This window comes from Tamandua tetradactyla, chromosome 7 (genome assembly GCF_023851605.1).
Source record: "Tamandua tetradactyla isolate mTamTet1 chromosome 7, mTamTet1.pri, whole genome shotgun sequence".
NCBI classification, from domain to species: domain Eukaryota; kingdom Metazoa; phylum Chordata; class Mammalia; order Pilosa; family Myrmecophagidae; genus Tamandua; species Tamandua tetradactyla.
In genome coordinates, this window is record NC_135333.1 from 88868606 (window position 1) to 88885643 (window position 17038).

Below are 17038 nucleotides of genomic sequence, written 5' to 3' on the forward strand. Positions count from 1 at the left end.
ATAATTACAATTTTTAGGCCACAAAAATGTCCAGCACAAGGCATCAATAACATGAAACCTGGACTCTAAAGTCAGGCTGCTAGCATCCAGGATACTTTTGTCACATGGGAAGTCACATGGCCAGGGTCTGCTGGTCCTTCACTCCTGGGTTTTACTTTCAGTTTCTAGTTCCAGTGCCTTCCTTTCTGAGTTTCTTGGGACATCTCTTAGCTTTTCCGGGGTTTTTCTCCATGAGCTTCACTTAATTTCATCTCTTATAGAAGCTTCAGTTAGAAGATTAAGATATCCCACCCCGGGAGAGATGTTTATTGGGTGCAAAATCTTTATTTTGGGTAATGCGTTTCCTAATTTAACTTGTATGGTCAGTTTAGTTGGACACCATAAGTACATAGAATCTTGAATAAGGCATGAGATTTTGTTGGTTTGTTCAGGTTAGTGTGATACCCCAGTAAATCCCAGAGTAATTCAGGCAATAAATAAAGAGGTATTTGCAAGGTCCCCTTGGGGAGTTGGAGAGAAAGAAGGAAATATTCAACTTCTCCATTTGGAGAATTTCTTATATTATCACAAGCAGTGGGGACAACCAAATCAATAGGCCGAGTCCTCTATCTTGGGGTTCACCCCTATGAAACGTATTCCTGCAATGGACAGGCTAAGCCTACTTAAAATTATGCTGAAGAGTCACCCCAGAGGACCACTTTTGTTGCTCAGACGTGGCCTCTCTCTCTCTAAGCCAACTCAGCATGTGAATTCACTGCCCTCCCCCTTACTTGGGACATTACTCCCTGGGGTATAAATCTCCATGGCAACATGGGACAGAACTCCCAGGATGAGCTGAGACCCGGCATCAAGGGATTGAGAAAGCCTTCTTGACCGAGAAGGGAAGAGAGAAATGAGACAAGGTTTCAGTGGCTAAGAGATTTCAAACAGAGTTGAGAGATTATATTGGAGGTTATGCTTATGCATTATATAGATATCCCTTTTTAGTTTATGGTGTATTGGAGTGGCTGGAGGGAAGTACCTGAAATACTTGAACTATGTTCCAGGAGCCTTGATTCTTGAACACGATTGAATAAAGATATAACATTTACAATGTGACCGTGAGATTGTGAAAATTTTGTGTTTGATGTTCCTTTTATCCAGGGTATGGACAGATGAGTAAAATAATATGGTTAAATAATAAGGGGGACAAAGGGTAAAAGAAATTGCATACATGGAAATATTTAGTGGTCAATGAAAGGGAGGGGTAATGTGTATGGTATGTGTGAGTTTTTTCTTTCTTTCTTTCTTTCTTTTATTTTTCTGCAGTAATGCAAATGTTCTAAAAAATGACCATGGTGATAAATGCACAACTATGTAATGATATTGTGAGCTGTATTAGTTAGGGTTCTCTAGAGAAACAGAATCAACAGGGAATACTCGCAAATAAAAATTTCTAAAAGTGTCTCACATGACCGCGGAATGCAGAGTCCAAACCACAGGGCAGGCTGTGAAGCTGATGACTCCGATGGAGGGTCTGGACGAACTCCACAGGAGAGGCTCTCCAGCCGAAGCAGGAATAGAGCCTGTCTCTTCTGAATCTTCCTTAAAAGGCTTCCCGTGACTAGATTAAGTATCACTCATGGCAGAAGACACTCCCCTTTGGCTGATTACAAATGGAATCAGTTGTGGATGCAGCTGACATGATCATGATCTAATTCTATGAAATGTCCTCATTGCAATAGACAGGCCAGCACTTGCCCAACCAGACAAACAGGTGCCACAACTTGGCCAAGTTGACACATGTCCCTGACCATGACATGAGCCATTGATTGTACACTTTGTATGGCATTTATGTGTGTAAATTATTGAGACTTCTCAATAAAAATATTTTAAAAAGACATCACACCCACAAGGGCAGGCCTCAATTGAAGTAACCTAATCAAAAGGTCCCACCCACAATAGGTTTGCTCCCACAGAAATGGATTAACAGTACATGGCCTTTTCTGGGGTACATAATAGCTTCAAACTACCACATATGGTAATTCTATATTTAACTTTTTGAAGAACTGTCAAATTGTTCTCCACAGTTTGCTGGACCATTATATATTACCATTAACAATCTGCTAAAGTTCCAGTTCCTTGCGTTCTTTTCATTATGCTTTTTTTTTTTTTTTAGTAGTAGTCATCCTTGTGGGTGTGGAGTGATATCTTCAGATGGTTTTGATATGCATTTCCTACTGGCCAACAATGTTGAGAATCTTTTCATTGGACATTTGTATGTCTTCGGAGAAATGTTTACTCAATTCCTTGTCCATTTTTAAAGTGGGTTGTCTTTTTACTTTTGCCTTATAAAAATTCTTTATATATTCTGGTTGTTAAGCCCTTATCTGATATATGGTTTCCAACTATTATCTCCCATTCTGTAGGTTGTCTTTTCACTTTCTTGAAAATTTCCTTTGATGCACAAAAGTTTTAAATTTTGATTGTCAGCTGTATTCTTTTTTGTTGTTGTTGCTTATGTTTTTGGTGCACACTCAGTTTCTGTCTCTCCTACTTAAGATTTGTAGCAGTTCTTAAAAAAAAAGAAAAAAAAGTCAGTTGATTTCTAATTCCTGTACAATTTAGAGAGAAACTGGGTTGAGGAGTAGCCTGCAGAAGTAATCACAGAAGAGTCAGGCTATACTTGTGTGAATTGGAAGTGGCAGTAGCTTGCACATCACAGAACCCAAAACAGCAGCAAACAAGGCACTTTGGATCTCCTGAGTTTCTCTGGTCTAGTAGACCTTAGATGCATGATCACCCACACTGTATAAAATCAAAGGGAAAACTGTCCTTGTCTTCTGTACAAATCCCCAGGTCATAAAGATTTGCCTCTATGTTATCTTCTAACGGTTTTATAGTCTAAGTTCTTATGTTTAGGTCCTTGATCAATTTTAATTGATTTTTTAATATGGTGTGAGAGGTCTGACTTCTTTGTTTTGCATGTGGATATCCAGTTTTTCCAATATCATTTGTCGAAAAGGCTGTCTGGATATATGGCCATAGATTTATGAGTCTATTTCTGTACTTTCAGTTCTGTTCCATTGGTCTGTTTGTCTGTGTGAGTACTACATTGTTTTGATTACTGTCACTTCGTGGTACAATTTGAAATCAGGAAGCATGACTACTCCAATCTTGTTCTTTGAATACTCCAACCTTGTTCTTCAAAATTATTTTGGCTGTTTGTGGCCCCTTGCAATTGCACGTGAATTTGAGGATTGATTTTTCTGTTTCTGCAAGAAAGACTCCTGGAATTATGATAAGATTGTATTGACTTTGCATATTGCTTTGGGTAATATTGAACAACTAGGCAACAAAAAGAAATAAAAGATTTCCAAATTAGAAAGGAAGAGGTAAAACTACTTCTTGTCGAGGGCTTGATCAAATATATAGAGAATACAAAGAAATTCACAAGAAAACTAGTAGTAGAGCTATTAAACGAGTTCAGCAAAATGCCAGGGTACAAGACTTTCTGTGGACTACCCTGGAGCCAAATTGAAAACAGCATTACAGTCAGTATTACATGCAAAGGGGAAAGAGGGCACCAAAATTGAGCCAGAAACTGTGGGATATTGTAATTCCAGAAACCATCTAAAAACTTTGCTTCATTAAGGCGCTGTCAAGAAATGATAAGGCTTCAGAAATAAGTAAATCATAATCTCCATGAATCTGTGCCTTAAATAGTGTTTAAACATAAACTTACTCTTTACTTCAACTTGAGGTAGCTTACTGTTTTTTATTTTCTTTGAACTGAAGATAATTATTCAAGATTAACATGCATTATGAAATGTCCCAATTTAGTAAATTACATAATTGTTTAAAACATATAATAGAAAATGCCAACGTACTATAGTAGTTCTTAGTTCAGTAGTAGAGTATTCTTTGCCCAATATCGATTTTTAAAAAGGTGTGTGTGTATATATATATAAATTTCTATTGGCCCTTATTTGAAAAGGAAAATAAAAATCATTTGTCATTTGAAATAGTTATTTTAAAAAATGAATCCTTTCCTAAAACTTAAATGTATTTTTCTTTATGGTAAACTTTTTAAAAAATTCATTCTCTGAGATCATTAGGGAAAAAAAAACATGAGAAAGTTTAAAATGTGCATGCAGACAACCCTGGTAATTAGTAATATCGAGCTGAAGCTTGTGTAAAAAGAGTAGCTTCCAGAATAGCCTCTCTACTCTACTTGAACTCTTTTAGCCACTGATACCTTATTTTGTTGCATTTCCTTTCCCCCTTTTGGTCAGGAAGGTATTGTCCATCCCATGTTACCAGAGCCAGGCTCCTCCCTGGGAGTCATGCCCCATGTTGCCAGGGAGGCTTTTGCCCCTGGATGTTGTGTCCACATAGTGGGGAGGGTAATGATTTTACTTGCAGAGTTGGGCTTAGAGAGAGAGAGCAACAAAACAAGTTTTCTGGAAGTAACTCTTAGTCATAACTATAGGTAGGCATAGGTTCTCTTTTACAGAAATAAGCTTCACAAAAGCAAGCCTCAAATTCAAGGTCTTGACCTATTGACTTGTGAGTCCCTAACGTTTGAGGCAGTATCAGGCATTTCCTTTGTGGTACAGCTTAATAGTTCCATATTTTTTCTGCCATCCTTCAAAAGACTTTGCCAATAATTTTATATTTTTTATCTATTTTTGTTTGTATTTTAATGCTAGAGGCTTTCCCCAGATGCAGTTGATCCTGGGTTGTGTGCCCATATTTCAGAATGAGGCTTCTTGAGAGCTCATTGAAAGCTCTGACCATGTGGCTCAGATTTCTGGACTATGGGAGTCTCTATTGGTCCTATTTGATCATTACCTTGAGGAACCCCAAAATCTGGATCCTTGAATATTTTTTCCAGAGTTGATAAGATTTTCTGAAAAGGAACTGCTAATTTCCTGCCTAGAAATTAAAGTTTGGTTGTCCTGTTCTGGGAGTCTAGAGGCTGGAAAATGACCTGCTCACTTAATCCCCCTGCTCTCACATGTACCTCTGTTACATAGTCCACAAATCGTTTTACCTTTCCTCCAGTAAAAATCCCAGTCTTACAAGGGTAGAGTAGAAGAACGAATTGCTTTTTAAATAGACCAATACCACTGTTTTTGAGTGCCCCATCCCCCATTTCCTTTCTTCTATCAGTAACTAGTGTCACAAATACTTGAGCTTTTTGGGATTCAATGGCTTAATTCAGGTTGCTTGGCTTTTCAGGCTTTAGACTCAGGATTCAGCTTTCTCTGGTTTAAGTCATTTCTCATTTATCCATCTGTCTCCAAAATTTGGTGTTGTCCTTGTGGTTTATGCCTTTCAGAATATTTTTTACTCCCATTTTAGTGGATTTTTTACAATCAAAAGATATGTGTGACATTTTTATCCCTGTCATTACTCTTCAGTCTATGTTACTTTTATAGTTATGATTTCCATCTGTTGTCTCTGTCTGCTCCCAAACTTCCTGCATCCCCCCACGCTACCATCCAGTCCTTCCTTGTAGAAAGAGAACGAACAGAGATTTGCACCACTAGCTACCCTTATTGCCACTTCGGGAAATAGCATGTCAAATTCCTGCTTTATAAGGTGCTCTAGTTTGCTCGTTGCCGGAATGCAATATACCAGAAATGGAATGGCTTTTAAAAAGGGGAATTTAATAAGTTGCTAGTTAACAGTTCTAAGGCCGAGAAAATGTCCCAATTACAACAAGTCTATAGAAATGTCCAATGAAAGGCATCCAGGGAAAGATACCTTAGTTCAACAAGGCTGATGAAATTCAGGGCTTCTCTCTCAAGTGAGAAGGCACACGGCGAACACAGTCAGTTTCTCTCTCGTCTGGAAAGGCACATGGTGAACACGGTCAGGGTTCCTCTCTCAACTGGAAGGGCACATGGAAAACACAGCATTATCTGCCAGCTTCTTCTCCTGGCTTCCTGTTTCACAAAGCTCCCCAGAAGACATTTTCCTTCTTTATCTTCAAAGGTCGCTGGCTCATGGACTCTGTGCTTCGTGGTGCTGCAGCATTCTCTGCTCTCTCCGAATCTCCTTCAATCTCTAAAATGTTTCCTCTTTTATAGGACTCCAGAAACTTATCAAGATGTACCCAAATGGGTGGAGACATATCATCACCTAATCCAGTTTAACAACCACTCGTGATTAAATCATATCTCCAGGGAGATAATCTGATTACAGTTTTAACCATACAGTATTGAATAGGTATTATTCTGCCTTTATTAAATGGGATTTAGATTAAAACATGGCTTTTCTAGGGGACATACATCCTTTCGAACCAGCACATAAGGACCCTCTTCCTGACCTCATTTATTGCATGGGCCAGATTCTGTGCTAGGTGCTGGGGCTATAAAGAAGAAATGAGATGGAGTTTCATGGAACAATAGAGGAGTGGGTTTAAACTGATAACACAAAACAGTATGGAGGGCAGTGCAATGGTGGCTCAGTGGCAGAATCTTTGCTTGCCTTGCTGAAGACCCAAGTACGATTCCCCGAGCCTGCCCATTTAAAAAAAAAAAAAAGACAAAAAACCAGTGTGGAAACCTCCAAAAAATCCATTTTCATCTGTTCAGTTGCCTTTGTAGTTTGCTTCATTTAAATTAAAAGAACCAGTTAACTCCTTTTAATTTTTCCTGGTCTTAGAAGGTAGTTCTTTGAGGGGATATACCTATCCCATTTAAATTCCTCTGCAGACTCACTATGCCTCTAACAGAGCTTTGTTCTTTCTGTATGATAATGACAACAGCTTTATAAGCAGTCTTCTTTGCAGAAGGTTCCTAATTCCTTATTTCTTTTCCCTATGAACGTTTCCACTAGTTGAAATGTTTTCTCTTAAAACTGTGACTTGGTCATGTGTTTTCTCATAATAACTAAACTACCGGGGACCATACTATTACTTTCTCAGTGCTTGCTTGGGTGATTCTTTAATAGGTTCCAGTACTACATTAGTTAAATATGTGTTCTGTAATGAAACACAGCTTCTATCAGTGTACTTGTGTTTTGTCCTTTAATCACTGTGCATTTAACAGTGGTTTTCTGGCTGATTCAGATTAGAATAATAGATCCTTCGTAAAAGATACTTAGATAATTCGATGAATACTGATGTTGTTAGTCTTCTAAAAACAGCTTTCTGGAGAGTTGTATATTGCAGTGTTAGCCAGGGGAAGGAGATCCTATCAAGTTGTTCCATGTTGTTTCATGCTGGAGATTGTATGATTTGTTTGCAAAATCATCATACAGAAGGTGCAGTAAAGGGTGTAAAAATTTATTAGGAGTGGCATGGGGTAGGCAAATAAACCCAGGATGGGAGACTGCTAGAAAAAAGCGGGAGCTTTCAAATCAAGCACACCTGAGTTCAGGGAGCTCAGTAGACGTATTATTGTTTATGTTTGTTTGTTTGTTTGCTTTAATGTAAAAGCAGACAATACAGATTTTAAATACCAATGTAGACAGAGAGCTCTATCACCTAGAGTGGAAAATGTATGAACCCCACAGACCAGGTCCAAATGGAAACCCAGAAAAGGGAATTAAAGAACAAGCACACAATGTTCTGAACTGCAGTTTTGAAGATGAAGGATCTCAAATTATCTGGGACATAAAGAAATTGGATGAAAAGGAGTTTAACATAGTACAGTAGCCACTAGGGATAAATGAGAAGATGTGGAGGATGTGGAACGACAGTGTAAAAACCTACATGAAAACTTTGAATGTATTCTTGGATTCTGGAAATGAGAACCCAGATATTTACAAGGAACTGAGAAAGCTAGGAAGACTCTGAGCAGAAGAGTGCTCAACTTAGCCAACATTTTGATGTTTTCAAGAATGCTCAGCATGTGCAAATGGAGAGTTATCCTTTCCCAGATATATTTTACGTTCATTCCAATATCTTGATCTAGGACATTCCACTTCCTGGTGCTCAGCCACCTTCCATTCTTAAGAAGATATCATCTCACCGGTTTGAGTGGTTTCTGTACTTCCTCTTCTTCCTCATGGTGTTCCATGTTTGCCCCCTACCAGAAAACCTCTTGGACTTCCCCCTCGTCCACTTCCTCCTCAAGTCTTAGAGATGTTAGGCCATGTTTTAGTCCTGAGCTCGCTCGGCTAGATCATGGTGCTTCTAGCTCAAGTGAATATGACGGCTCTATTCTGAGGACATGTGCAACTAATATAGCTGGTAGTATCATAATGGATTTATTCCACAGAAAATCTGTCTTACTGTTTCTATGATCATTTTATTGACTTAATATTTCCCATAGAATAATTTGTAAAATCTAAGATATCTTTCCTACTGCATTGCATATTGCATTTTACAGACCTGAATCAAATCCAGAGATATAATATATGTGGGCGTTTGGAAAGAAGGAAAAGAAAACAACAACCTTGAATATTCCCACCTTTCCTTTATTAGAAAAATGAACAAATTTAGGAGAATTTCAAATTTGTGTAGTTAGGGTTCTCTAGAGAAACAGAATCAACAGGGAACACTTGCAAATATAAAATTTATAAAAGTGTCTCACGTGACCACAGGAACGCAGAGTCCAAAATCCACAGGGCAGGCTGTGAAGCCGACGACTCCGATGGAGGGTCTGGATGAACTCCGCAGGAGAGACTCACCAGCCAAAGCAGGAATGGGGCCTGTCTCCTCTGAGTCCTCCTTAAAAGGCTTCCCGTGATTAGATTTAGCATCACTAATTGTAGAAGACATTCCCCTTTGGCTGATTACAAATGGAATCAGCTGTGGATGTAGCTGACGTGATCATGACCTAATCCTATGAAATGTCCTCATTGCAACAGACAGGCCAGTACTTGCCCAATCAGATAAACAGCTACCACAACTTGGCCAAGTTGACACGTGTCCCTAACCATGACATATAGTATTTATCGTTTTAATATTTTATGGATACAGAGGGATATCATGAAAATGTGCTTCCACAATTTATTTATAGTTGCATATTTGGAATTTAAATGGGTTTTTTCTTTTTAATGAAAAGAAATGTGCAGGTGGGCCACAGTGGCTCAGCAGGGAGAGTTCTTGCCTGCCATAATGGAGACCTAAGTTCTATTCCCTGTGCCTGCCCATATAAAATAAATAAATAAATGTGCTTTTTTGATTCTTTGGGCATTTTTGAGTCATAGAGTAGAGAGCAGCTGGAATAGCTGGCTTCCTCTGAAACATTTAGACTTTTTCTTATCTGGTCTATAAGACTTGGACAACCAAAACAATGAAAACTTTTCTGAACTTCAGTAATAGAAGTGCTACAGTTGTCCATTGTTTATTATCCTTGTAGGCCTAATGTTTAGGAAAGGAACAAAACCAACAGTTAATCAAGTCATTAAGAGACATCCACAAGCAAATGAAGGACCTGCGAAGAAAGAGTAAAAGAGAAGGAGAGAAGGGAAGAAGGGAAAGTAGGACAGAAAGGAAAGAGAAAGAGAAAAGAAAGGCAGTACCTCCTGTAAACTGAATTTAACTGGAATTTATGTTGCTTTTTGAGTTGCTCTTGACATTCTCTTTTACCTGTGTTCAGTGTATAGAAATTCTAATAACCTGATATTGTGTTAATTTACATTAAGAACTTCTGTTTGCGTTCCTATGAATTACTTAATTTAAATAAAGGCTGCATGGGTGACATTAGGTGTATTAGTTGTTTATTTCTGCATAGCAGGTTACCCCAAAAGTAGAGACTTAAAACAGACAATTTTTTTTTACCCAGTTTCTCTGGATCAGGAATCCAGGAATGAATTAGGTAAATGGTTCTGGCTCAGTATCTTTCATAAAGTTGTAGTCATAATATTGGCCCATGTTGTATAAAATGTGTATGAAGGCTTGACTGAAGCTGGGAGATCTACTTCCAAGATAGTCTGCTAGACTTGCCTGCCAAATTTATGCTGGTTGTTGGCAGATGCGGTAGTTAGATTCAGGTGTCAGCTGGGCCAAGTGAAGGTGCCTAGTTCTATTGCTGTGGACATGAGCCAGTGGCATGTGAAACTCATCTGTTACTGATTACATCTGCAGTCAGCTAGAAGGTGTGTCTACTGCAATGAATTATGTTTGGTTTAATTGGCTGGTGCTTAAATGAGAGAGCTCAATGTAGTACAGCCCAAGCTGCTCAAAATACCTCATCTCAGCACTCCAAGCTCAGCCCAGGCATTTGTAGATGCAGAAAGAAATCACTCCAGGGAAAGTTATTGGAACCCAGAAGCCTGGAGAGAAGGCCACCAGAGATCGCCCTGTGCCTTCCCACGTAGGAAATAACCTCAGTTGAAAGTTAGCTGCCTTTCCTACGAAGAACTGTATGTTAACTAAATCCCCTTTTATTGAAAGCCAATCTGTTTCTTGTGTGTTGCATTCCTGCAGCTAGCAAACTAGAACAGCAGGGGTCCTCAGTTTCTTACCATGTGGCTTTCTCCATACAACGGGTAGCTGACTTATCCCAGCACAAGTGAGTTGAAAAAAAACAAGAAGGAAGCTGCAGTATCTTTTATGACCTGACCTATAAGTTACACACCAACATTTCCACAATATTCTATTAGATTTACAGGTTAGCTCTACTCACTGTTGGGGGAGAATACACAGGTACATGAATACCAGGAGACAGGTATCATTGAGGCTGGGTACCAAATAGGAGAGGCACATATTTGCTATGTCCAATAGAATATATGAAGGAGCTTAATATGAATTTTACCAAAAATATATATGAGTAGAGGTTTCCACTTTTTATCCTCTCCTTCCCCCCAAATTGTCCATGTTGGTGTACATTGAATATTGGTTAATTTCAAGTATGTATATATAATACATCATCTTTTTTCAAGACATGGGTCATAAGAGAATTATGTCTAGGTTAAAGGAATCATTTAGCCAGGCAGGCCTTTCACTGAGGATGAGTGCAGTGCCACTGAAGCACCTGCTGCCATGCTGTAAAACTCTGAATTCATCAAGCCTTCAACCACCATTTATTGAGCACTTCTTCTGTTCTAGGCATTGTAGTGCATGCATCGGTGCAAAGCCCTCTGCCTCAGGCAGAGGTAAACATTTAATTATAATTTATGCTAAGAATTACAGTAGAGGTACAGATGAGAGATGGGGTTGTTGAAGTAGACTGAAGTCAATGTGCTGCACTTTATATGCTGTCTCCCCTACTTATCCACTCTGTGACCTTGGACCAATTATTTAACTTTCCTGTTTTCTAGTTTTCTGATTATTCCCTTATTACAGATTGTCTACCTAATAGGGTTGTTGTGCAGATTAAAAAAAAAAAAACAGTGCTAATGAACACTAATGTTAGCCACTTGAAAATATCTGGAGTTACTAATTTTAATGTAGGTAGGTTTCCAGGAGGTGGTAAGACAAGACTTGACTTGTCTCTTGGAGGATGAGTTGCATTTTGCCAGCAGAAATAATTATATATTTTTGGTAAAATTTTCATTAAGCTCCTTCTTATATTCATTGGACACATTGGTGGGCTTGGACTTGGGGATGTCAGAATGACATGGAGCTAGAGGCTGAAAAACTAAGCAGTGGGATGAGGTTGAATCATATCATGCAGTAGCTTCAGGAAAACAGCTAGAGACATGCTGGCTTAAAAGGATGTAAAGGATCTCATCTAGAGCACCAGTACATTGTAAATTTTGAGGTCATCCCAGTTTAAGCTTCTTCTTTCCTATTGACTCATAAGTATTCTCACCATTGTCAGATTTAATGTGCAGATTTGTGGTTAGGAAAATATTATCACTACAGTTATGTGCCAAAGAAGGTTTGAATTTTTTTTTGTGGAGACCTAAAACAAAATAATGATAGCATTTGTTTTGTGTTTTTGTTTTTGTCTCTGTAAAGTGATGTGGCTGAGAGGTAGGACTATGGAATGAGTAGTTAGGATGGTTGTAGTAATTTAGGACTGGAAAGGGGGGGGGAACCAAGTACACAAGAACCTGATTCCCTCAGTTCTAGCCTCGAGTTTAGCACTTCCCATGGGCATCCTAAAGCATATTCTTAGGATACCAACAGTGCTAGAGCACCCCTTCCCCTGCCCCAATCCCATATCAGAGAGTCTTAATCAAGCCAGAATTTTGCAATTATAAAATTCAAAAAAGAGATTTTGACTTTAACAGATATATACATTTGTGTCATTTCGAATTAAATATGGGGGAATAAGCACTGTAATCTTCTTGGCCTTTAAATGTCTGGCTCTGGTGATAACCTTATTTTATGGACAAAAGAAGATAACAATTTTGTCAATTTTAGAAACTTTCTTAACTTCTCACTCCCAAAAGATTTTCTCAAAAGCAAAACTGAAAAAGAGATGAGATTTTAAAGGGGGAAAGGAAGAGATTTTTTTTTTTTTTTTTTTGCCATAGTATTATGACATTGTTTATTTGAGATTGCTCTCAAAAGACTCCTGGGTTGTTTTTTTGTTTTTTTTGTTGTTTGTTTTTATGATCATTCTGTTCTACATATATAATCAGTAATTCACAATATCATCACATAGTTGCATGTCATCATCATGATCATTTCTTAGAACATTTGCATCAATTCAGAAAAAGAAATGAAAAGACAACAGAAAAAAATTCATACGAACCATACCCTTACCCCTCCCTTTCACTGTTCACTAGCATTTCAGTCTACTGAATTTATTTTAACATTTGTTCCCCCTATTATTTATTTTTATGCTGTATGTTTTGCTCGTCTGTTTGATAAGGTAGATAAAAGGAGCATCAGAGACGAGGTTTTCACAATCACACAGTCATATTGTGAAAGTTATATCATTATATAATCATCTTCAAAAAACATGGCTACTGGAACAAAGCTCTACATTTTCAGGCAGTTCCCTCCAGCCTCTCCATTACATCTTGAATAACAAGGTGATATCTACTTAATGCATAAGAATAACCTCCAGGATAACCTCTGGACGCTGTTTGGAATCTCTCAGCCATTGACACATTGTCTCATTTCACTCTTTCCCCTTTTGAGGAAAAGATTGAGAAGGTTTTCTCAATCCCTTGATGCTGAGTCTCAGCTCATTCCAGGATTTCTGTCCCACGTTGCCAGGAAGGTCCACACCCCTGGGAGTCATGTCCCATGTAGACAGGGGGAGGGCAGTGAGTTTGTTGTGTTGCCTGGAGAGAGAGGCCACATCTGAACAACAAAAGAGGTTCTTTTGGGGGTGACTCTCACACCTAATTTTAAGTAGGCTTGACCTATCCTTTGTAGGGTTAAATTTCATATGAACAAACTTCAAGATTGGGAATTCAACCTATTGCTTTGGTTGTCCCCACTGCTTGTGAAAATATCAAGAATTCTCCACTTGGGGAAGTTGAATTTTCCTCCTTTCTCACCATTCCCCCAAGGGGACTTGCGAATATTTTTTTACTTACTGTTCAAATCACTCTTGGATTTATTGGCACATCAGTCTGGACAAACCTACAAAATCTTAAGCCCTACTCAAGGTTCCGTGTACTTATGGTGTTTAATTAAGCTGTCCACATAAGTTATATTAGAAACTAGACTAGTCAAAACATAAATTTTGTACCAAATAAACATTTTTTGCTTTAGTCTCACACATAAGTTAAAATTTTAAAATATTAATTACCATCTATTTTCAACACCCTGCAGTAATGAATGACATTCCTTTGTTCTTCCTCATGCAAAACATTTTTAAATTTGTACATTTAGTCACTATCATTCCTAGATTATACCATCTCAGTCTTAATGTCTGTCTTTCTTTCTGATTTCCTTTCTTCCCCCAGCCCTCCTCCATCATTCTCACATTCAGCTTCATTCAGTGTTCTAACGTAATTGTATTACAGTTAGGTAGTATTGTGCTATCCATTTCTGAGTTTTTGCAATCAGTCCTGTTGTACAATCTGTATCTCTTCAGCTCCAATTACCCAATATCTTTTTTCTATCTATCTCCTGATGGTCTCTGTTACCAATGAAATTCTCCAAGTTTATTCACTAATGTCAGTTCATATCAGTGAGACCATACAGTATTTGTCCTTTTGTTTCTGGCTAACGTCACTCAGCATATTGTCCTTAAGATCTATCCATGTTGTTACATACTTCATAACTTTATTCTGTCTTACAGCTGCATTATATTCCATCATATGTATATACCACAGCTTGTTTAGCCACTGTTCTGTTGATGGATACTTTGGCTGTTTCCATCTCTTCACAATTGTAAATAATGCTGCTATAAACATTGGTGTGCAAATGTCGGTTTGTGTCACTGCCCTCATGTCCTCTGAGTATCTACAGCATCTACAATGCTGTTGCCAAGTCATATGGCAATTCTATACTTAGCTTCCTGAGGACCTGCCAAGCTACCTTCTACAGTGGTTGTACCATTTGACATTCCCACTAACAGTGGATAAGTGTGCCTCTTTCTCCACATCCTCTCCAGCACTTATTTTCTGTTTTATTGATAATGACCATTCTGGTGGGTGTGAGATAGTATCTCGTTGTGGTTTTGATTTGCATTTCCCTAATAGTCAGGGAAGTTGAGCATCTTTTCATGTGCCTTTTGGCCATTTGTATTTCCTCTTCTGAGAATTGTCTGTTCAAGTTTTTTGCCCATTTTGTAATTGAGTTAGTTGTCTGTCTTTTTGTTGATGAGTTGAACAATCTCTGTATAATCTGGATACTAGACCTTTATCTGATATATCATTTCCAAATATTGTCTCCCATTGTGTAGGCTCTCTTTTACTTTCTTGACGAAGTTCTTTGCACAAAGTGTTTAATTTTGAGGAGTTCCCACTTATTTATTTATTTATTTATTTATTTATTTATTTATTCAATGCTTGTGCTTTGGGTGTAAGGTCTAGGAAACCACCTCCTGTTGTAAGGTTTATAAGATATTTCCCTACATTTTCTTCTAACAGTTAGTTTTATGGTCTTAAATCTAATGTTTAGGTCTTTGATCCATTTTGAGTTAATTTTTGTATAGGGTGTGAGATACGGATCCTCTTTCATTCTTTTGGATATGGATATCCAGTTCTCCAGGCACCATTTATTGAAGAGACTGTTCTGTCCCAGGTGAGTTGTTTTGACTGCCTTATCAAAGATCAATTGTCCATAGATGCAAGGGTCTATATCTGAACACTCTATTTGATTCCATTAGTCTGTATATCTATCTTTATGCCAGTACCATGCTGTTTTGACCACTGTAGCTTCATAATACGCTTTAAAGTCAGTTAATGTGAGAAGAGGAAGAGATTTTAATTTAAATCAGAACTCCTTTACCATCCAGCCTGGATTCTAAATGGCTTCCAGACCTGAGATAGGAATTAGGGTAGTTGTTTCTTTTACTTCTATTTGGTTCTGAACTCACCACCCAGTCCTCTTTCCCAGCAGGTTGGACCCTTCACTGCTTTTCAGACGGTACCTCCCGTGGACAGACTCTTTTACCCAGGTCATATCAGCCTCAAATATGCATATCTTTTCTAGCTTCTTTAGGAAGAATTCTGTGTTATCTAGTTGCTTAAAGGCTAGATTTCTTTCATTTCATATATATATATTTAATGTGACTGCTGCTCTCTCTTTTTTTTAACTTGGAAGCATGCATTAATTCATCTTTGCACTGCAACTGTGACACTGTATAAAAAATAATCAGGAAATCAATAGCATTTTTAGAACAACTGCTAAATTATATGAAATGTTAGTTTAATAACCAGATTCGGAGAGAGTGTCTCCATTTAGGGGCATAGCCACCAGTTCATAGAGAACCCAGCTATGGCAGGGGAAAGTTTGGACAAACTTTCTGACAAACTTTCCCCTTTCTCAATCATGTTAGAAATTTATACATTTTTACATGTTTCACATCAGATTTGGTGTCGATCAGTTCTTTCTCCTTACACTGTTTCTGATTTAACATTTCATATTTCATGACTAAGGATTTAAGGATTATAACTTTTTGCTAGGGTATTTTTTATTCATAATAAAATTTAGTTACTTCAATGTCTTGATATATTAAAAAATAGTTGATGAAAGATGGTCTTGTTACTATACTAAACTTTTCTATAATTAAATACAAAAACATCTGTTAAGGGCGTAATTTTAATGTGGCAGACATACAAATTGTGTCACGTCTTGTGGCCAAAATTTCTTCCTTAGGCTTTCTTTATAACTGAGAGCATGGTAGAGTTTCATATTCTCACGGCATTAGGCAATAAAATAGTTAAAAGAAATGGTGCCAAGTCATCCTTTTTCTTAGATTAGCCAGTGTATTCACCAAGGAAAAGTGCAGTGTTTTTATTTTTATTTTTTTGCCCTGAAAATCTTGAGATATGTCCTTTAATTTCATTTTTAGCCCTAACTTTAGGCAATTTTCCAAATGTTTAACTGCTAACTGCTTTCAAGAAATTATTGTGATTATTACAAGAAGACTTTAAGATGTTCCTGGAACATCATAGGCCCATCAATGACCTTTTTTTTAGAAATGACTGAAATTCCTCTTTCAAAATCACAAAAATACTCATTGAAACCACCTAGAAAACAAATGTACCCCACAAGTTCTGCATTTCAGATGAGTAAGAGGGAGGTGGGGAGAGTGGAGTAATGATTCTTCTTGGAAAAACTATTTGAAGTTAAAACCTTGTGTATTTTGCTCTTAGATGATTATAAGATAAAATAGGGGGAGGGGGAATGGGCAGGATGAGCTTTCTTAAGATACATACCAGCCTGGATGGTAAAAACACTGTCCCTTTTCAGGTGCCTGTGTAGTTCCTCATAGAATACTTGTCTGGTGCTCCACCTTCCTCAAGACTACCTCATACCTGCTTCAGCTCAGAAACTCCAATGTGATAAGGTGAGTTTGAAAATTTGTACTCCATATTCCTAGAAGAATATCACTTATAGTAACTTTTTAAGAAACTTTTTCAGAGTTTTGGGAGACTTTCATAAGTTTTGTTCACTGGTGAATACTTAAGACTCATCATTTGAAGCATTTATTTAGATTAGTACAAAGTGTAGTTACTGATAGTATACTTACTTATGCCACTGTTAATATAAGTCCTAGACGTATTTGGGTTGACA

At 37.8% G+C, this 17038-nt stretch overlaps 1 protein-coding gene across 4 annotated transcripts in view; it reads left to right on the forward strand.

The window, feature by feature from the left end:
- RASSF8 (Ras association domain family member 8) overlaps positions 1 to 17038 on the forward strand; it is a 196457-nt gene that overhangs the window by 53288 nt on the left and 126131 nt on the right. For 2 of the 4 annotated variants that reach the window (XM_077170342.1, XM_077170346.1), the window contains exon 2: positions 16715 to 16811. The gene's annotated coding sequence lies outside the window, so the exon portion shown is untranslated. Of the gene's footprint in view, positions 1 to 15347; positions 15417 to 16714; positions 16812 to 17038 lie in introns of those variants that run through there. The other 2 variants (XM_077170343.1, XM_077170345.1) reach the window with 2 other exon arrangements.